The sequence below is a fragment of the Equus caballus genome, chromosome 3, assembly GCF_041296265.1.
Source record: "Equus caballus isolate H_3958 breed thoroughbred chromosome 3, TB-T2T, whole genome shotgun sequence".
Lineage (NCBI taxonomy): Eukaryota > Metazoa > Chordata > Mammalia > Perissodactyla > Equidae > Equus > Equus caballus.
Genome location: NC_091686.1, coordinates 5,442,973 through 5,466,086, shown reverse-complemented (window position 1 = coordinate 5,466,086; position 23,114 = coordinate 5,442,973).

Sequence of the window (23,114 nt, the reverse complement as noted above, 5' to 3'; positions counted from 1 at the left end):
TCTCCCTCTTAGAAAATCCTGTTATTCAGCCTAAAAGTTGACTTTTGGGCAAAATGTTGTCAAGAAGACACTTCCCTGGGAAAACAAAACAAATCCAATGTAAGTTGGAAAGTCTACCCCAGAGACCCCTACACCCGTTAACCATGGCTATTCTTAGTTTCCTTACACATATTCCCATCAGCCTCCAAAGAGAGGCTGGCTTTCCGTGGACTGGGAGAGAGTGTCAAAAAAAGGTTTAATTCTTAAGATTAGAGTTAGGCTCTAAAAGTATAGGGCAAAAACTGTATATAATCAAAATTTTCCTTAAAAAATATTTTATGTTCACTAGGAAATATAGCAAATATGGTTTGGGTTTTTAATTATCAGACCTTAATAAGTCCAGCACTGCCATATGCTCCTTGAGTGCTGGAATCGTGGTTTCTTGAGTTGAATAGATCTTGAGTTTCTGAAGAAAGAGTAGTAGGCTTACGTGTAGGGACCATATTATATTAAAAATTCTTTTTTGCCCACTGAGCGTATTCAATTGACTTTGTGGAAACTGCTTGTTCGTATGAGCGGCTTCCACTGCCCTGCTGCAATGTATGGCCAACATCAGCAAAAGAGAAGCTCAGTGCGGACTAGCACATGAAGTTTTGAAATTCTCAGCATTTTTAGTAGACTTCTGCCCATCTTAGATATCCCTAAAGGTCACCAGCGCTGTAAGCCCAAGGAACCACTCTAGTGGCAGATTTCCAAAAATTAGCCGGGAGCTCAACTCCTTGTTAAGTGAAAGTGATTAAAAAGGATTCCAAGCATGCAGCCCATGACTGCTGAAAGCGGCAGATGGTGTGAACTAGTACATTATGTCAAGGAATCCATGTACATTTTTGCAACCATTTACAGCTCTTGGTACATTTTAATACTCCCAGAATGCTGTCATCACAGGATCCTGGCCAGCTGACCCTTGTCAAATGTGCCATTTCTTTTTCGTTTCCAAAAGGCTTCATTTCAGTTGCATTTTTCTATCCTCTCCTAGGAGAATCTAGTCTGGAGGTTTTGTTGAGAATTCAAGGCATTCAAAATCACTCTTTAAAAGTCTCTCGCTTTACCCATGTTCTCATTTGTCTGGGATAGATGTTGGGGGCTGGGGGACATTTACTTTCTGGCTGTTCTGTCTATTGGGGGTGGCTTCCCCTTGCTTACAATAACACCTCAGGGAAGACAGAGGCAACAGGCATTCACAAATTTCAGTTTTTCGGCCCTATAGCAACTGCAGTAGCGGGAAGCGCACACTTTGGTAGACCAGGTGGTTCAAATCAGACTCCCTAATCCAGGCGGGTCCTTATGCCCTGCGTGCTGATGGATTAGCAGAAGAAAAGATGTAAAACGTGAGCCTGTACTGACCCAGGAAGATGCACAAGCCACTGCTTACTCATACTGTCTTTGTTGGAGCAGCAGCTTCCATTTGCAAAATGTCTGGGAATAATGTAAAAATGTCCCAGCCTGTGTCTAACATGTAGTTCATCTCTTACTTCACACGAAGCTGTTTTGCAGTTTTGCTGCAGGACTTCCTTGAATGTGACATCCTTTCTCATAGTTGATGAACCCCTGAGGCCTGAGCCAATCAGCAGAGACCTGCCCTTAGCCGTGGTTGGGGCGTAAGCAGGGCACTGGAGGTGGTAGGCAGTCTCCAGGGCATTTCTTTGGACTTCTCGAGCTGTTGTGGTTCCAGCTGTAGGGCTAGTTTAGCCAAGTGAGGGAGAAGTGCTCCCGGGCAACCAAGAGCAGAAGATGAGGCTGACAGGGTGACAACTGAGTCAGTCTCAGCTGGAAGGTGGCTATGGGCAGCACTGAGGATGCTGATTCACGGGTCAGGTAAGCAAACTTGGGGATCCCTCATAATACTTGAGGGGAAACCCCAAGAAAAAGGCTGGACTTTGGATAACCTAGGAATAGGGGCAGGTGGACTCACTATAATTTGAATATTAAAAGAAATATAATTTGGCCAGTACCAGTATTTCTCCCCTTCTCCCCAGGCTTCTAGCAGTTCCAGAGCTCATTCCCGTATCTTCTCTCCTTGAGCTCATCTCAACAGTAGAATCTACAGCCTCTGGAAGGGTCAATATTTGCATAACAAATTAGTCATGGATTAGACTGGACAGCCCAGACACTGTGAAATGTACCAGTGGCTGACTCTTTTGAGGCCCTGATGACAAGATGACACCCAGTGGGTGGAAGTAGTATTTTCTCTGAAGGAAATGAGTGTTCCCATTGTCAATCATCCAGGGAAGTGATTAATCAGGGGCAGAAAGTGAGAAAGCTTTGTATGTTGAGCTGGTAATGAAGGATGTAAAGTTATAGTGCTCATCATGGGCTATAATGCTCTAATTTTGTGACCTGGGGCAAGTCCTACAGGAAATGGATCAAGGTAGTCAAATTTAGATGGGGAGAGAGGAGGAAAAAGTCAGCTGGTGCAGTGTGAGAGGGTGGAGCCCTGAGAAGTTGAGGCGAATCATGACCCCGGGGGGAAAGCAACATAGACATGAAGGCATGGCTGATGAACAAGACCATCTTGTCCATTTCCCCACAGGCCAGCCCTGGCAATCAGCAGATAAGCGCTTGAGCGTCTGTTCGGTAGATACCTGTTAGATTATTTGTTCCATAACTCACACCTCCACCAGTCATTTGTAATGACAGGAGAACCTGGCAGCAGCTACTTATCTGGTTTCACTTGGGAAAGGAATGAAGCACAAAGCAAATGGAGCTCATTGGAAAAGCAGGTCACCTTTCTTCTTCCATAGGGAGTCCAGACCCCACTCTTGAATGTCCAGGGCCTGCATTACTCAGAGATGAGGAAGCTGGCTGCCCATGTATTAAGCTTTCAGCCTTACTGCAAAGCTCTGCTCTCAGCAAAAATATCTTCTCTTTATTATCAGTTGCCTAGAATCCTCATGCTGTTTCTATAGGTTAAGCACTATTTTCTAAGAGTCCCATATGAAAATGCAAATATCCGTGAATAGGTAGTACATGCAGGTGTTGTCAGCTATTAATGCAGCACTGGGAATTAGTTTAACCCTGAGTTTCCCCAAGGAGGCTCTGCACACCCCTTGCGGTATGGAAGATGGCTGGAGGTGGTACCCACAACAGTCTAATCCAGTATCCTTTTTTATTTTATATTTTTATTTGTGCTGTCATTTTCTATTTAAGGCAAGTGGGCCTGTTGACTAATGTTAAAGAGATAAAATTTCTTTTAAATTAACTTTAATTTTGAAAAAGGCAACTTGAAGATAAATATTAAGTACATTATCAGATAGATGTACGGGGACATGGAAAAGATCCTGAATGACTCTAAGTTTGGGAAACACTGGTTTAACAGCATATCTAATTTCATGAATAGATGGCAAGGCCCTGTAATGGGGTGGGTGAGGCAGAAGAAGCAAGGTTGTGAGTTCTTGGTGTTAATTGACTAACTGACTAATGATGGTTGCTGGAAACAACTGGAGGGCACAGGAAAGGTACTGATTCATCACGGGGACCAGGCGGACTAGAGGGTGAAGCCCCAGTTCTCGCTCTGGCTCTGCCGTGACTCAAAAGCAGCTGATAAGGTCCTAGGCGCCTGTTGTTTCATCCTCCTCTCAGATAGAGAGATACCAGAGCACCAGAGATACTGGGCAGAGCAGTGTTTGTGCCTAGACTTCCTCCCCAGCGGCAAGAAACCTAAAATTAGGTACCAGAAGAACATCCCCTGGGGTGTCTGTCTAGAAGAGGAGCCTGGGAATGGCAGACACATTGGAGGTTAATGCTGGGGCCAGACATGGGGCAGTGAACATGCCTTGAAGACCAGGACTGGAAAATTCCCCAAAGGCCTTGGGACATGACCAAAGGTGTTTTTAGGGTACCTTGGCCTCAGCTATGGCCAGGAGGTCACCTAAGCTGGCTCTGCCTATCTTAGAGGGCAGTGACCCTGGGTTTTTCAGAACTTGCTCCCCTCAGGGGTCAGCTTGTGGCTTTGAAGAGCTGGTGCTGGATGGTCAGCCGCATGAGGCAGACACTGGCGGGTCTTGCTCACCAGTCTCCCCAAGCCTTTGGGTGCATATTCGGAGCCCGGTAAGCATTTTCTGAATGAATGAACATTGGATGCATTAAGCTGAGTTGGATGAGCTTGAGGAGGTATTTCACCTCTCTGAGCCTCAAAGTTTTCATTCGTAAAGTAGAACCATACTGTTGGCTAAATCATACCCTTAGTTCAGTTTGCCTCATACAGCTATTGTGAGAGCAACTAAGCAGTATTAATAACAATACCTTGTGTTCTGAGTGCTCACTATGTGTCTGGTATTGTGTTCTGTACCAAGAACTTTCCATGCATTCATCTATCGCAGTTGTCCCCATGACGGAGGTACCTGCTGCAGGACAACTATAATATTTGCAGGGCCCAGTGCAAGATGAAAATGCAAGGCTCTTTGTCCAAAAATTGCCAGGAATTCCAAGGCGGTGATGGCAGAGCCCTAAACCCAGTGCGAGGCCCTGCTGAGCCCGGGGTCCCGCGCAACTGCAGATGCCGCCCCTCTAGTAGCTGGCCCTGACTACTGTCTTCCATTTGCAGATGATTTAACTGAGGTGTAAGGAAGATCACACTCCGACAAGGTCTCTGACTACCAAGAGGCACACAGGATTCATATCCTGACGGTTTGAATCGAGAGCCCAGATTTGTTGCCACTGGTCTGTAACACCTTTCCAGGAAGATGATGCTTGCAGGATGAAGCACGGCATAAATATAGAGTGTTATTTTTTTTTCACCAACAGAGGCAGCCTAATGAATGAAGGCCATAAAAGAACCGTAAGATGAATCAGTTCTGGGGCTCTAATGTACAGCGTGGTGATTACAGTTAATAATATTATGCTGCATACTTGAAATTTGCTAAGAGAGGAGCTCTTAAGTGTTCTCACCACACACATACCCAAAAAAGATAACTATGTGAAGTGATGGATGTGTTAATGAACTTGATTGTGGTAATCATTTCATAATGTAGACGTATTAAATCATCACGTTGTACGCCTTAGAAAAATTACGTTGTACAACCCAAATATATGTAGTTTTTATTTGTCAATTATACCTCAATAAAGCTGGAAAAAACACAACAAAACAAAAAAAGAGGCCACAGCAATGAGGAAATTTCTGAAACCCGCTTCCTCCCAGAAGCATTAGCCCCCGCCAGCAGGCTGGGCCCGCTGGACTCCTGACTCTCACACAAAGAACCCTCTCCTCACACTGTCTTCCACCCTCATTTAGGGACCATAAACATTGTGACAGGTACTGATTGGTCTGAGGCCATCAACATGAGTTTACAAAAGGGGAGGTCATGCCTAATCAGCGTGATTAATATCGTCCGGGAAGTGTCTGTTTCCAAGCCACGCACGAGAAGGAAGGAGCTAGAATCTGCTTGGGCTTTGAGGCTCTCGGTACTGAAGGCGGGCAAAATGGTGGAGATGAAATTGGGAGCTGACAGTGAAATATTGACCTGAATGGCAAAGCCAGTTTGTCAAAGGCTCCTGTGAATCCGGTAGCCAAGAAGCTGCGATTAGCTCCTTCACAGAGAATTCTTCAGTCTCTCACCCCGCCAGCTCCCGGGGTGGGGGGGGTGGGGGGGGGCTGGAACGTAGGTCTAGAACTCTCCCCAAAACCCCCGCCTCTGTGCTGACATCCCTCATGTCTCACTTTTACTTCCTGTTTGGGAAAGAAGGGCGCTGTGCTTAGGGAAGTCAAATCTCCAGTGCAGTTACAGCTGATTTTGGAACTGAGCTCCCACCCAAGACGTACACAAAGACATCTTTTGAAGTCAATGAGCACTCCATTAACCTAAATGAAGGCTGTAGAGATTTAATGTTACAACCAATGGAGACTACCCTCCAGGCAAGAGGTGTGCTTTCAGAATTCTCCTCCCTCCCCATTTACTGCAGGGATTGGAGTGATCTTGGAGGCAGAGCAGAGGGATGGACAGACATCTGCATCTAGCCCAGGAGTCAGCAAACTTCTGCAAAAGGCCAGATAGGAAATTTTTTAGGCTTGTGGGCCATGTGGTCCCTGTTGCAACTGTTCCGTTCTGCTTTTATAACGTGAAAGCAGCCACTGACAGTATGTAAATGAATGAGGGTGTCTGTGTTCCAATAAAACTTTATTTACAAAAACACGTGATGGGTTGGGTTTGGCCCAGGGGCCATAGCTTGTCAACGCTTGATCTAAAGTTTCCTTTTGGAGGTCTCAAAGTTGGACATGCCTGGGGATTACTGTGGATAGATTTATAGAGACAACAGTGGTTTAAAGGATTTTCTAAAGATGATTTTGATTACGTGTAATTTTGCAAAGACTTTGTTTCCAACCCTAGCCTGACGTGCCGTTATACATTCTTTATTTATGTTTTTGTAACGTCTGAGAGGAGAGTTGTGTTCAGGGGAGGTAAGGGAACTTATCCAGTCACCCAGCTAGGGAGTGATGGAGCTGGCATTTGAATTCTGTCGGTCTAATTTTAGAACCATTTCTTACAAACAAACGTCTAGAATTGACTGATCTAGAAATTACTTCTCTCTCAGGACAGTGCTGCGCACAGCTTAGCGTTCAGTTAGCTGCCTGACAGAGGCTTTTTGGTGATTAAATGATACAATTAGGAGGAAAGAATAAGGACACCTTGTAGGGGAGGTTACAACAGACAATAAGGGCCTCCACTCTCCAATTAGTCCCCGTCCACATCCAGCTCCCCTCTCCCCAAACTGCCTGCAATGTAAATCCTTTGAAATAGAATAATGCTTTCAGTGGACCTGGATGCTTTTATTAGATGTCAGGATCATATTTGGCCAAAGTCATGGGACTCGCATTTCTTGACAAAGTATGATGTCATTTAGAAGTTTATGTTCTTGACATTGTTTCGAGAGTCCTGTTAAAAAAGCCAAATATGTTTTTATGGGCTCTCACGGCAGGGAAGCAGCCATGGTAATGCACAGCCATATCAATTAGAAGTGGATTAATTAAGCAATAAGACAGGAGCAGCAGTGCATTTCAGAGAGGTTATTGCACGGCTCATAGAGTGCTGCTGAGGCATCCAGCCAAGAGTTGAGTGACTTCCACTGGCCAAGGCATTTCAGCCATCCAAGACGTGTAATGTTCTCCCAGAAATAGTATCCCCTGCCATCCATTTCCACCGTGAGAAATAAAAAGACCCTCATATTAACTAGGTGTTATTAGGCATGGGCAAATTGACAGCCATTTCATTATTTCATAATTATGATTAATGGCTTTCCCAATGAAGTCATCGTCTGCTCTCCTAAAGCCAATTGGTCCCTTTTGGGACGATGTCACCAAGTCATGGTTAATGTTCCTAGAAGCATGGAACGCATAGAATTTCACAAACCCTGGGGAGGTAGGATGAGTCCTAATTGCCTTTGGAGACCGTTTGCATAGGACGCCGGCCTCTTCTTGGGGAAAGTGAACCCTGAAGAGGCCAAGAGGGGTGGAGGTGCCTGAGTGTGGCGATGGGAGAAGCAGAAGCAAGAAGAGGCGGGGCAGTAATTGCCACCAGTCTTTAAATCACACTTTGCTCTCTACTAAGCACGTTCACATGGATTTTTTCATTTGAGCTTTTTAATAATTCTTTGACGTGAATGAATGCTGTTATTATGACTATAGAAGACAAAAACAGGCTCAGAGAGGTTAAGCAACTGGCTTGAGGTCACAGAACCACTGAGTGGCAGAGCTGGCATTCCAACTTAGGGCTTTGAACTAGTGCTTCTCTTGTTCTGTGGGCAGAACCCTGCACCAGGAATGACAACTACGGTGCTGGGCAAATGCACCCATTTGATCAACAGGAAATTGCTAAACACTTCTTTTTTTGTGCTAGGCATTCCAGAAATACAAAGAGGAATAATTAGATTACAAACAATGTGATGGGCTGAATAATGTGCCTGTGCCTCCCCCACCCCCTCATCCATATGTTGAAGTCCTAACCCAGGTACCTTGGAATGTGACTGTATTTGGAGAGATGCTCTTCAAAGAGGTAATTAAGCTAAAATGAGGAAATTAGGATGGGCCCTAATCCAATAAGAGTGGTGTCCTTATAAGAAGAGGAGATTAGGGCACGGATACAAGCAGAGGGAAGAACGTGTGAAGACACAAAGAGAAGAGCGCCATCTCCAAGCCAAGAAGAGAGGCTTCAGAAAGGACTAACCTGCCAATGCCTTGACCTTTGACTTCTAGTCTCTAGCCCTGTAAGGAAATAAATTTCTGCTGCTTGAGCCGCCCAGTCTGTGGTACTTTGTTACTATAGGCCTAGCAAACTAATACAGATAGAAATAAAACATAACCCAAGGTAAAATGTGATCGGAACTAGAAGAAAGGGCAAATAAAATTGATAAAATACAATGAAAACTATTTTGGGTGTGAGTGTTCAGGCCGTATGTATCCAAATTTTAAATATTCATACCCTTTGACCCAGATATTCCACATTTAGAAATTTATCGTAAATAATCAGATAAATTTCTGTGGCTGTATTAAAAATGATGATGAATGCAGGATCACAGAAAATTGGAAACTATCTACATTTCTGTGGGTAGAGGATTGGTTCAACAGAGTGGAAGTCCATCGATACCGTGGAATATAATGAGCCGTTGAAAAGGACAAGGTAGACCCAACAGCACTGATGTGAAAGATGTCTACAATATAGCATAAAACAAAAAAAGGGCAGGTTGTATAGGAGGATTCCACTTATAGGTATTTATGTTTATTAAACATCCAGAAGGATGCCCCTCGTTACCAGTGCCCTTCTCTGGGGGGTGACCACGTGGAGGACTCAGACTTTCTACTTGATGCAAATGTTGAAGAGGAAAGATGAACTCTGATAGGAGGGTCGGCTTCTAAACCTCATCAGTAAACCATGTTTTCTCTCCTCATAGGAGTGGTTCTGAGAGGTGAATGGACGCACACGTGTTTGGGCCAATAAAACACAGCAAAAATAGCCAACACTGATTGAATGCTGTTCTATGTGCTTCATGTGAAATAGCTCATTCAGTCCCCTCTGCAGCTTTATGAGGCAGTGTGATATTTGATATATAATAAGATACTTATGTATATATACTTATATATGTATTTAGTTTTGGTCCTTGTTTCTGGCACAGAGCTCCTAAAACCCTTGGAATTTCCTAAGCGATGAGAGGATGAAGGTGTCTCTTGTTACGTTAATCAGGCGTCTTTTGGGCGTCACCTAAGGATGCGGGCTGGTAGCCAGCTGAGCCAACTGTGTGATTGGAAGGTTGGAACTTTCAGTCCCACCCCATGACCTCTGGGGAGGGGAGAGGGGCTGAAGACAGAGTTCAATCACCAATGGCCAGTGATTCAATCATGCCTATGTAATGAAGCCTCCATAAAACCCCGAAAGAATGGGTTGCAAAGAGCTTCCAGGTTGGGGAACCAGCATGCTTCCATGTGCCACCATGCTGGGCACCAAACTCCACGAGGACAGAAGTTCCTTTGTTTAGGACCTCACCCTATGTCTCTCTTCGGCCAGCTGTTGATTCATATTCTTTAATATCCTTTGTAATAAATTGGTAATCTAGCGAGTAAATGGGTTTCCTGAGTTCCGTGAGCCATCCTAGCAAATTAATAGAACCCGAGGAGGGCGTGGTGGGGACCAGCGGTGCTCAGAAGCACAGGCAGCAACCTAGACTTGCGATTGGCGCCTGAAGTGGAGGGTGGTCTTGTGGGACTGAGCCCTTAACCTGTGGCATCTGATGCTATCTCCGGGTAGACAGTGTCAGATCTAAGTTGAATTATGGGACACGCAGCTGGTGTCTCAGAATTGCTTGGCGGTGGAGGAAACCCCTTCTCCCACGTGTTGGAATTGGTGACCAGAACTTTTAGGTAGGTTCTGATGTGAACCTCGATTTATGAGATAAAGTGAGGTCCAGAGAGGATATATGAGATAGTTGTCCAAGGTCACACAGCTAGCAAGTGGCTGAACTGAGATTTGAACCTAGGTAATTAAGCTCCAGAACTTTATCATAGTTAGGAAGATGTACTCTCTTTAAGGGGATTTTATTATTCAGTGTGTATTGATCCTGCGTGCAGGATGGAGACGGTGATGATGATGACAGCAGCTTCCGATTATGGTGCATTTATATAGGTCAGGCAATTTGTTCTTTGCATGTGTTATCTCTGTAATCTTAATAGCAGCCCTAAGAAGGTAATATCATTAACATTCCTATTTTTCAGATTAGAAAGCTGAGGCTCAGGGACCTTAAGCAGCTTACCCAAAGAAATACAGTGGTAAGAAGTAAAACTGGGTCCAGAACAAGCCTCTTAACTACCGTGCCTTATGGCCTTCTAGGCAGCCACTCAGCTTCAGCAATACCATGACCCCCCTCAATATACACATTAAGTTGAAATCAGGATTGACTGAGCATCAGTGGCCACTTGAAGGATGAGTAGAGGAATTCGGCTTTTCCTGGAGTCACTGGCTTCTCCCGGCTCTCTGGGTCATGCATTTCTTAGACTCCACCCCAAAATAGGCACCTGGAAGGCCAGACGGGGCAGGGGTTTCTCAGCAGAAACCGTGTAGATCAAGGACTCATGACCAGAAGTGCTGTGGAAACTTCCAGGGCTGTGGAACACTCTGGGGTGGCTGAATGGAGAGCTCCAATAATGACCGAGATGGACTTTCCCACCAGCCTGGTGGGTTGGGGGCTTAGAGTCAAATTTAATTTGATTTAAAGAAAATAAAGAAAAAGCCATTTCTCTAGCATGCCAACATGTGGTCGGAGATTTATACCCATTATATGTAGCCCATTTGCCATTTCCTGAGCCCTGTTTTCATTCCGCCATCTCTGGGGCTTTGTGTGTGCTGTTCCCTCCAGAGTTGCCTTCTGTGCCTTTTCTCCTTTCAAAGTCCAAGCCATTCTTTCCAGAACCTGCTCAGATCTCAAGAGTTCTTAGCTACTCCAAAGGTGAACTTCTCTCTCCCTCCTTATGCTCTCATCCTTAAACCTTTTGGTATCTTGGTCACAGTTTTACCACATTTTAACTTGTAGCATCACAATATGGGTAAGTGATTCCCTCTCTTTCCCCCCAAAAACCTGTGACCATACAAATACAAATTTGTGGATTCATTTATTCCCTGTATTTGTATCCATCATACCCCTCTTTATTTTGTTTTGCATCTATCAGGTACCTCAAAATATGTACACTGATTTAAAATGAAGGGGAATCCATTCTCAGAGTTTGCTGCCAGCTCTATTTTTCCCTTTTACCCCAATCCCTAGACTTATTTTCTTGTTAATAATAATAATTGGTATTTATTGGGTACTTACTCTGTGGCACTGTATGCTCAGTGCTTTAATGTACGCTTTCGTTCCTCAAAACAACCCCTGAGATAGTTGTCATCATTGTGCCCATTTTATAAATGAGAACACTGGGGCTGCCATATAGGAGGCAATCAACAGAATGAGTGTAGAATAAATGGTGAGTTTATTCAAGGTCACATTTCTAGAATGTAGTAGAACTGGTATAGGGAGCCAGCTCAGCCTTCATCTCTGCACTTTCTTTCCTCTTTACAGGACCAGCTATATAATTTGTGGGGCTCGTTGCAGAATAAAAATGTAGAGTCCCTTTGTTAAAAAATTCAGAATTTCAAGATGGCAACAGCAAGCATTAAACCAAGTGTGGGGTCTTTCTAAGCATGGGGTCCTGGGTGACTGCAGAGATTGCACACCCATGACACTGGCCCTGCCTCTCTGCTCACTCTGACCCCTTCTCCCTCCATGAAACTGAACCCAAGCCCTCTGGCCTACCTTAAACTTGACTCTTTCAGGACTTCTGGGATGTTTCACCTATTGACTTTCCTTTTTTTTTTGCTGAGGAAGATTTGCACTGAGCTAATATCCACACTAATCTTCTTCTATTTTTCAGTATGTGGGCCACCAGCACAGTACTGTCGCTAACAGAGTGGTGTAAGTCTGTGCCCGGGAACCAAAACTGGGCCGCCAAAGCAGAGCATGCTGAACCTAACCACTAGGCTACCAGGGCTGGCCCCGACTTTCAATTCTTTTAACCTGCTGCTTTTTTGTGTTCCAGGTACAGGTTCTTGAAGGATGAGCAAGAGTTAGAAAGGAAGTTTGCACTTCGGTTTGAGGTGGGGTATGAGATGGTGGAGCTGAAAAGCTGAGTGATCAGGGCTTGTGTGAATGTAGGGCCCTCCTCACAGATGTCAACGGTGCCGTTGAGTTTGATGGAAGACATGCTCAGTTGAAGGATGGTTTGGGACATGACAAGAATGAAGTTGAGTAGATTAAGGAGAGAAGGGCTGTCATCACAGCACTAACTATAGTTGCTACCTATGAACATTGAAAGCCGAGCCTTGTGCCAAGACCTTTACATCCTCTTAAAAAATTTTAATTCTCACAAAAATCCGATGAGGCAAATAATATTAATATGCCCTATTCACAGGTGAGGAAAGTGAGCCTAAAATCCCTGCAGAACTTGCCTAAGCTCGCATGTGCCCCAGCCGGGATAGGAGCTCAGATCTTTGTGGTCAACCCCGAGGCCTCTGCTCTTATGTAGTGTTCTTTTTGTTGTACGTAGTTTGAGTGATGTACTTGAAAGAGCCAGACTTTCGGTGGGGAAAATGTTGAGATGTTGGCGACTGATGAGAGTTTGCTTTCCCCCTCTGTCTCCGCATGGGCCTCTGGGACTCCAAGTAGCACCTCTCCCGGCCCCCTCCAATGAGCTCGTTTACAATAGCTTCTCCTGTGAGGCAAAATGGCTCCTGCTGGTGGGGCTGGTGGCGGGGAAGTTATCTAATCCACTTAGAAAGTTGTTCCTCTCTGGCTGGTTCGTCAGAAAAGGTGATACCTGAGTCCAAAGCTGAGTAATTAAAAACCCTCAACACCAGTTGAAATCAGCTGGCTAGTGTGCAACATGCTGAGTCTTCATCCTCTGGGCTTGGGGTAATGACTGTCTTTTAACACCAGTCTCAATTGTAGTTTGAATCGCAAAAGAGGAAAATAGAATAAAACAGGAAAATCTCTTAAAAAACAGAAACAAACAAAAACCTACGTGTAATTATATTTCCATAATTTTGCATCCCCCATTACTGTTTGAACTTAAAAAGCGAACCCCAAACCCAAAATGACATACACCTTTTTGGAATGTTGTTTGACTTCAAGTCATCATGAATTTTTTTCCTGTAGGACAAAATCTCACATTTACTCAAATAGCATACAGTTAATTCCATTTCATTGGGAATTCATATGGACTTTATGTGTCTACGCTAGCAAGTTATTATGAATTTAACACACTTGAGTAGGAATTTGCCTTTTCAGAGCAATGCAGAGTCTTCTTGGGTAACCCAGACAGGCTCCCTTTTTCCTGGAGGTGAAGAGTGTGGGCAGGAATTGGGGATCGGGCAGGGGAGGTAAAGATTCTTTTTCAGGGACCATTATCCTACTCAGCAGCTACTTTTGAGCGGATGGAGACTATCTACTGGCGAGTGTGTCCATGAATGAATAAATTCTTCCTAAACAGTTTGCTGTCCTTTTCTCCTCTCCTGCTTGTCCTCTTCTTTTTTCCCCACCCAAGTCAAAATAATAATAATAATAGTAATAACAAGCTATTTTTTTGAGTGTTTGCCAAGTGCAAAACACAGTGCTAAACACTTTATATATATTTTACTTACAACATCTCATTTAGGCTTTGCAATACCCTGTGAAGAAGGCATTATTTTTATCTCATTGGGAGGGAAACCAGGGCGAGGAGAGGTCAAGAAACTCGCTCAAGGTCATACAGCTAGCACGTGGCAGAACTGTGACGAAAACTTCATTTCCCAGCTCTCAGACGCATTGTCTTAACTACTGTGCTTTGAAGGAATACTCCTTCAAAAGAGACAGCTGAGAGCGGACGGGTTGTATGGATGCGGAATGGAGTCATGATCGGTTCCAGCTTTTTAGTTCTGTGACCTCACACTCTGTCCCAAACTTTGGTAATCAGCCAATAGCCTCAGCAGATACTTTCTAAAGGATGTCTATTGCAGCTTTGTATAAAATAGAAAAAAATGCAAATGACTGAATTTTTCATCAGCAAGGGACTAGAGGAATGAAGGACGGCGCCTGCCCATGGTGGAATACCCCCCAACCACTGAGAGGAATGTCAGGACTGAAGAGACACAGTCAGACAGGTTCAGGAACTTGTCCCAGTTCATATTTGTGTCTTCTCCTGGCTCCCAATCCTGACCTTCCTACTTCCTCCCTAGAATGCCCAATAGGTTTCAAGTGTCATGCCATGAGATAGCCAGAACCCTAGAATTCCCCCTAGTGTGATCCACACTGAGGGGGAAAATGAGAGGCTCAGTAGCATAGTGGTTAAGGAGTGACTTGGCCTCAGCAAAACCTGGGTTTGAATCCTGAGCTGGCAAGACTTCATAGCTCTCCCCACTCTCCCAGCATGAGCTTGGAGCAGATGTGGTGGCTTTATGGTGGATCTAGAGGGTAGGCTTCACCTGACTCCTCCTCTTCCTCTGGCTGGCACAGAGCAGCAGAAAGAAGCCTGGGTGTCTGAGAGCCACCAGGAGAGGGCTGGATCAGGTGAGCCCTGTGACTGGACACAGCAGTGACCTCTGGGGACTGAGTGATGATCAGCACCAGATGGGGACCTCTCAATGGATATCATTGTGTCTAGGTGCCTCTCTCCTCTTGCATTAGCCAGAATTCTCCAGAAAAACAGAACCAATGGGATAGATAGACAGATAGATATAAGAGGAGATTTATTACTGGAATTGGCTCACGTGGTTACGAAGGCTGAGAGCTCCCATGATCTGCCATCTGCAAGCTGGAGACCCAGGAAAGTTGGTGGTGTAATTCAGGCCGAGTCTATGGCCTGAGAACCAGCAGGTCGATTGTGTAGGTCCTGATCTGGGTCTGAAAGCCTGAGAACCAGCAGTGCTGATGACGTCCAAGCGCAGGAGAAGAGTATGTCCTAGAATGAGCAGAGAGAGCGAACAAATCTGCCCTTCCTCTGCCTTTTTGTCCTATTCAGGCCCTCTAGAGACTGAATGATAGCCACCAACACTGGGGAGGGCCATTAGCTTTACGCAGTTCACCAATTCAAACGCTAATCTCTTCCAGAAACATCCTCAAAGACACACCCAGAAATAATGTTCACCAACTATCTGGACACCCCTTAGACCAGTCAAGTTGACACATAAAGTTAACCATCACACTCATAATGGCTTATCTTTAGATGAGTTCTTCAAATCTAAAGCAGGCCACAAAAAAGGGAGGAATCCCAAACTCCTGAAGCAAGATCTTGAGCTAGAAAGTAAATCCAGTTGTAGAAATATAACATTGTGTTTCTTATGACCCTGATTTAGGGATCTGAGATTCACAGTTGCTTCAATGCTTATGTTTCCAAATTAATTTGATTGGAATTCTTGGGATGGTTCACTCCGAAGAAACCCAGTAGCTGCCTGCGGTTTCTGCAACAGGTTGGATAGTGACAAGCGCTCCCACCCCATGGAAGATACTGCATTAGTATGATGAGAAGCAGCAGCCGATGATTCCAAGGATGCTAAATGGCTTTATTAATCATAGCCACAAACCAAAGGCTGTGTGTTTCTCCAGAAGTCGAGTGAGAGATTGCCTTATCTCCTGCCGCTCCTACAGTATAATCAAGGCATCAAGCTAAATTAAAGGAAATGCCATCTTCTCGTGACAGCAGGTGCAAAATTACCTCTAATTATGAATTTGCTAGGTACAACAGTGACTCTGCGTGAATTATAACATTGCCTTCATTAAAACAACCATTTAGGGTCTCACTTACCTTGACATGCGTACAGATTCTCAGAATTCATAGCGAGTCCTTTTCAAACCATCCACTGTGCTCTTAGAGAACTGTGTTGGTCTGACAATTTGCAATCTGAAACCTTTGTTCAAAATATAAGGTTCAGGATAAGGAACGCTGGATCTGAGTCCCAGGCTTACTATGGACTGGTGTGTGACTTGAACAAGTCAGTTAACCTTTTCAGAACTCAGTTTCTTCATCGGTAAAAATGAGTGGGCAGAACTGGGCAATCCTTAAGACAGTACTTCTCCAACTTAACATGCTACTCAAAGTGTGGGCCGTGCGTGGACCAGAAGCTAGTTGGAAACGCAGAATCTCAGTCCCTACTCTAGACTTACTAATTTCAAACTATAATATGCAAATGAGTCATCTGAGGATCATGTTAAAAAGGCAGATTTTCAGTGAATCTGGAGTGGGGCCTGAGATTCTGCTTTCCAGTGAGTTCCAGGTGCTGCTGCTGCTACTCCACAAAGTACAATCTGAGTAGTTTCTCAGATCCCTTCTAGTTGTGTATTATCATCATAGGTGAAATTTATAGAGTACTTCCTGTGTGCTAGGCATTGTGCTAAATACATGTATTATCTCATTTAAATCTCATAAGAACTCTACTGAGGGGATACTGTTAATATCATCCACATTTTATAGATAATGAAACTGAGGATTGTGGATTTCGCCAACTAGACCAAGGTCACATGGAGGGCAGAGCTGGGATTTGAACTCAGATCATCTAGCTCTGTTGCTCATATGCTTAATTACAACACTCTATTGCCTCCCAAGTAATTTAGCTTTTGAAAAACTCTAACTCTTGTTTCTTTACCCTTCTGGGTAAAGTTGTGGTGGCTGATTCTCTGTATCAACATAGCCAGTTGATGTGACAATAGTTCTAACTCATGCTTTTCTGGTGTTGTATCAGATGGATGAACTATACATTTCACTATCTAGGGGCATTTTGGAGAGTTCAAATTTTTTCCTACTGTGAACAGTGCTTCAATAAACACACTTATACATGCACTTCTTACATGAGGTGACTTTGGGTTAGATTCCTAGAAGTCCCATGCCTGGACCAAAGGTTATGCATTATTCCGTTTGGATAAATACCGCCATCTTGCCTACCTCTGGGGCTTATGGTTTAAACACTAAAATTAAAGCTCCTTACTGAGTGGCTGAATTTGAATTTTGAATCTCAATCTTCTCTCAGCAAAAATCCTCACTGTATATTTTCAAATAGCAAAATTATCACCTGTGAAGATGGAATCACCTTTTGGTTATTCCCTCTACTGAAATATCAATCCAATTGGGAAATAAGGATGCCCTTTTAAAACTTGGAAAAAAAGAAAAAGAAAGAAAAGGAAGCCAGGAAGGTGGAACATGTTGAACCCCTATGCATTGAGCTAGATTTCTGAAAAGACAAACACCACATTTGAGAAAATGGAATCTCTTGATTTTCCTGTTTGGCTCCATATAATTAGCCTAAACCTCAAAAGACTCTGTCTAGGGCAGCTAAAACTTCAGGAAAAAAAGTATGAAGGCTCATTTTGATGAGAACACTGAACTCCAAATGGTTGTTTGGGGAACCAACTTAGACTTCTGGCTGGAACTCAAGATGTTATACATTTGCCTACATATTTAATACTGTACTCAAGTTCCCAAGCCTACTCTGATGGATTTTTTATTTGTGAGTCTGGGTATTTCTTTCTCCTATAAATGGTTATTTCTCTACACAGATACACGTGGGAGAATATTTAATTAGAATTGAAAATGTTTTGAGCATGTTAAGTACAATCTAAGTGATAAGTATCATGATCTTTTAATGCTACAATAAGCATTATAATACATGCCTAATTCACTGATGAGCACTTGGCATGTCTCTGACAAATTCTTAATAAATTGCTCAAAAGAGCCCTTTAGAAAGTGTCATTTCACACTATATAACTCTACCTCTGCTATTTCTCAACCTTGTCTATCTGCAGAAATGGGAAATTCTCTTGAACATTTTTCTTAACTGATTCTGATTTATGGCTTTCGGTGGAAACTCCCAGGGACTTGTTGCAATATACTGTAAATGAAATCTGCTAGCTACACAATTTGAAAAGTGAAGGCTGTAGTCTCGAAGTTTTCAAAAGCAGCCCATTTCACCCTGACAATGAATTATGGGATCCATAAGTACACAGAAAGCCTGACTCCTGCACTTGGTATGTGTCTTCAAGGGAAAAGCTGTATGAATCTAACAAAGACTAGCCATGGCCCGGATGTCATCTGGAGGGTATTAAGACAAGATTTGTAGCAATTTAGCTGATTGTTAGTGTTAGGGGCAGCGATTCCTTAGCATCAAAGTACTCCATAAATTCTCCCTGGGCTCAGGTCTCAGATTTTGCAATTAAATTTGGGTGTAAGTCAAAGATGCTTTGGAAAATTAGCTTAAAAATTTAAAAATGCATTAATTTAGGAAAGTCTGTGACTGCAGAGCCGCTCAAATTACTTGAAAGTGGGGAAAAATCAACACCGGGCTTGGCGGAATCATTTATTTATCTCTTACTATGTGCCCCAAGCAAGATGTTCTAACTGCAAGTATTTCATGGTAAGTATTTAATTTCAATCTTCTATGTCTGCATTAAAATATCTGAAAAGATTAAAGAGACACTGATGAGAAAGGTGAAGCTCAAAGAGGATAGAGACACTGTTAGTGAGGGGGGCTGGTTCACTGGCCTTTTTTGAATAAACTTTCTATTTTGGAATAATTTTAGATTTACAGAAAAGTCACCAGGATAACAGAGAGTTCCTGCATACCTGTTACCCCATTTGACCTACTGTTAACATCTTACATAAATACGTTATATTGGTCAAAACTAAGAAATTAACATGGGTACATTACTATTAACTAAATTCCAGACTTTATTCAGGTTTTATCTGTTTTGTTTTGTTTTTTTCCTAATGCCCTGTTCTGGTCCAGGATCCCATCAAGATCCCACATTGCATGTAGGTGTCTTGTCTCTTTAGTTTCCTCTGGTCTGTGACAGTTTCCTGGTCTTTCCTTGTTTTTCATGACCTTGACAGTTTTGAAGAGTATTAGTCAGGTATTTTTGGAACGCCCCTCAATTTGGATTTGTCTTAATGTTTTTCTCATGTTTAGACTGGGCTTATGGGTTTTGGGGAAGAACACCAAAGAAGGACATGCCTTTCTCATCACATCGTATCATGTTCTCCTACTTTCAACGTAACTTATCACTGGCAATGTTAACCTTGATCTGTTGGGTCAGGTAGTGTCTATCAGGTTTCTCAGGCCACATTTTGGATCTGGTAAAGAGTGTGGCAATTGATTAGTGATGTCTGCCATGAGCACAGAATTAGATTAAAGTGGTACAGTAAGTATTTGCCATTCCTGACTTATGTAAGACCACCACTTTTTGCAGATGCAGAAACAGATTCAGTTAGCAGAATTTCATCTCCTTGTACTTTGGCTCGCAATGCATATTTAAAGCATTTAAAAAACAAATATTTGTTGAACTCCTATTATATGCAAAGGCCACATTTATGTTTCCCATTTAACAGACTGAGAGAATTGAAGCTTAAGGGGAGACTTAAGAGATAATCCAATTTCCTCATTGTTCTCTTTTAATTGAAAAAATTAAAAACTCCCCCAAAAAGAGAGCAAATACACCTGAAGCTCAGAAAGACATAATTATTGCCTGAAGCCAAGGAGCCTAGGAGGCCTATACCGGGATCCCGTCTTCCGCTTGCTTTAGTCTGCTGCATCCCTGCTTATATCTGTCACTGTCGGTGCTTACCTAAGTTACTTAAGCCAAAGTACCCGTGGCATGGTCTCCTCCCGGAGACCAGTGAAATCAGCACTTTTCAACGTGTAGGAGAATGATGAATCAAAACATTTTCTCTCCATCTCACCAAAACATTTTCGCTTGTTCAATATAAATGGATGATTTTTACAAACAACTGTGGGCTTTCAAAAGTTTACTGGCGTGAGAACAATTAGTGAGTATGAGCCATTTTTCAGGTACTGAGCTAGATGCTGGCTATACAGTGGTGAATAAACTAGGCATGATCCCTACCCGAGGACAGCTTATATCCTAGTGGGGTATATATATGTAAAGAAATTGAAATAATAACATAATTACAAAGTATGAAGAATGCTATGAAAGAAACAAATATGGAGTGTTAACAAAATAAAAATGGGAGGGGAGCCTAACGAGGGTGGTCAGGGAAGACTTGCCTGAGAAAGTGCCGCTTACACTGAGAAGGAGGGAACGGAGTTGGAGTGAGTTGTGTATGCAGAGGCCCTAAGTGAGGACAGGATGACAAGTCTGCGGGACTGGAAGAAGGCCTGTTAGGCTGGATTTTAGCAAACCATGGCGCAGCGGAGGTGTCAGTACCCTACCTACATGCCCTCAGCCCTTAGTGGTCCTGTATACAGTGGCAGCTTTCCCTGGCATACTGGGTCAAGATACTGGGCTGGATGGGGGTGCCAGGGAGTTGATGCCCCAGGAGCTGTTTGCAAGCTATGATGAGTGGGAGTTGGTGGATAAACATCCCAGCCTCCCCACCCCTCAGGGGGGATTACTGGGAAGCATCTTCCGAGAGTCCTCAGTGGGACTGAACCTCAGTCGTTCATTGCAGTAAGCTCCTTGATAAGATACCTTTTATTGGCGTCCTTCCCCTCACTGCCTCTCTTCCCCATTCCCTTATCATTCCTCTTCCAAATAAGCTACTTGGACTCCTATCCTTATTTCAGGGTCTCATATGGAGGAAACCAACCAAAGAGCAAGGGACAGGGTGATGCGCTGAGGTTGGAGATGTGGTGGAGGCTCGACCGTGCAGCACTTTGTAGGCTCTGTAAAGAAGTCTGATTTCATTCTAAGTGCAAGGGAAAGCTACCGAAGGCTCTCAAGAAGGGAATGACTTGACTAGATTTAGGTTTTTGAAAGAATACTCTAAAATGTAGGTTAGCCTTAGAATCACGGGTTTAGGAGGCATCTTACAGACAATCCATTTGAACCCTTACTTTACAGGAAAAGAAAGTGAGACCCATAGAAGTAGACTTGCTCAAAGCCATGCAGTGGCAGGAGTGAGACTCTTCCGGGTTAGATGTCATGACCAAAGTCTCTTGTCTGGGACACAGTGGTGGCTCTTTGGCTCCAAGAACCTCTCAGAGTAGTGTCACCCAAGACAGCATTTGCCAAGGAGAGCAACATGAATTTTGAATTCCACACTGAGCCGCAGAGGACTGCATTAGGTAATTACCATAACATGTTAGACAGTTGAAATTGCAGGGGAGAAAAACAGTTAAGACCCTGGCCTAGTTATTAAGTATTAAAGACACTGAAGATTTTTGCTTCATGATAAGTACCAGGATAGGGCATGATAACCGTTGGCAAATATTTGTCAAGGTGCGGACAGTGAAGAGGGAGAGAAATTACTTTGCTTAGAACAGTGGAGGAACGCTCGAAGTAATGAGGTGGAACAAAAGGGAAATATTATTAGCTGAAGAGTGAGAAAAGGATCTTTTCAATGAGAACCAGTCGGTTGTGTTTACACACAAACCCAATTGTCTGAGTGAACATTATGTAGTATTTGAAATGAAAAAAAAAAAAAAAGAATTAGGAAGCTTTCCACTGGCACATATCTCTTGCACTTCGTGAAATTATTTTCTCTTATTCCCCCACTTTGCAAACACATTTGCCGTGGGTATGAAATGCAATTATTTTACAGCAGAAGATGTGTGTTGCAATTTGGTCAGTTTTATGATTGACCAAGTCAAATTTCTCTCTTGTCCAACAGAGACGGATAAATAATTAGACTACAAACCAACTGTTCCCTAATTGTTTCGCTCGCTGATGGTCTGTGGCATTAAGAGAGAATACATTACCAGTGTTAATCACTTTTACAGTGTTCTAACATTCGCGCAATTTTAAACTACAAAGAAATGTCAACGTTACTGAAATACTGAATCTTTACTGGAAGATAAAAATTTCCAGTGTGAATTTGAATGGCTGACATTAAATTAACGCCTCCCCCCAAAAAAGACGAGAACAAAACAAAAAACAATCGACTTTTTTACCTAAGTTGTTTTCAGTGGGTTTAACTGGTGCTTACTGACTATGACTCATGGGTGATCAAGGCTATTTTTCCTTATTTTATTTGGATTTGTTGGTTATTCCAGCATCAGTCATTTCACAGCCTATTAAAATAACCACAATCTGTCCATCCAAGAAAAATACCCGACAATCCTTGTGTCTTTTCAGTTTAGGGTTTCCTCTGAGGATAAAGCTTACAGATGGGAATGTGTGGTTACTTTAGGCTGACTGACCCTTGTCCCTGCATTGTTCTAAGTGTCATCATTGATGTAATTTCTTAGTACACTGTTTGCTTTGTCCTCAGTTAAGAGCCAGCAAAATAGCTGCTATAATTATATCTCCTTAAGATGATGCCCATTAATTGAGGGCTGGGCTGAAAATATGCTCTACATTATCATATGAAAAAGCCATATAAAGAGCCCTGTCTCAAACTGCAGAGGGAACCCTGCTCCAAGTGATTCTAAATGAAGCGACAAAGTACAAAAAAGGCGAGACCACTTATTTGACCACGCACCCATTGAAATATCTCTTTGATGAATGCAAACACATTTATCGTCTGCACTAGGAGATGTTTTATGTCACTATCCCAGTGAATGCTGTTTTAGCTGTAAGGCGTAGAAACCCACACCAAGCTCGCTTCAGCAAGAAAGGGAATTTGTTGGAAGTATCCAGGGGTAGGTGATGGAATCCACGAGGGGCTGGGGTTAGAATCGAAAAAACTGTCCAGAACCAAGGCCGATTCTTTCGGTTTCCCTCTGGGGTCATGCGGTTTCTCATCTCTGCCTTTCTCTTCGTAAGCCCCTCACTCTCTTGCAGAAGCTGGGCTCTCCTTGCTGCTCTCCTAATGTTTCTGCCTTACAGCCCCTCTTAGTACCACTTCAATTGTAGCCACATGTGGAGCCTCAGACTAGCATCTCTCAGTCCCAGTTCTGAATTCTGGGAGAGGTAATCTGATAAATTAAGTTAGGGTTATGTCCTCTCCTGGTCTACACAGCGGTGGTCATGGGAGACTGTTTTCCAAACATGGTTGCCAGGACTCAAGTCTGTGGACAGGGGTAATTCTCTGAAAAAAGGGGTTATTGTAGATATCAAAAGGTGTTTACTACAATTATCTTCAGATTATAACCTAGGTATTCATTTATTTGACAAATATTTACTGGGTGCTGACTATGTGCCAG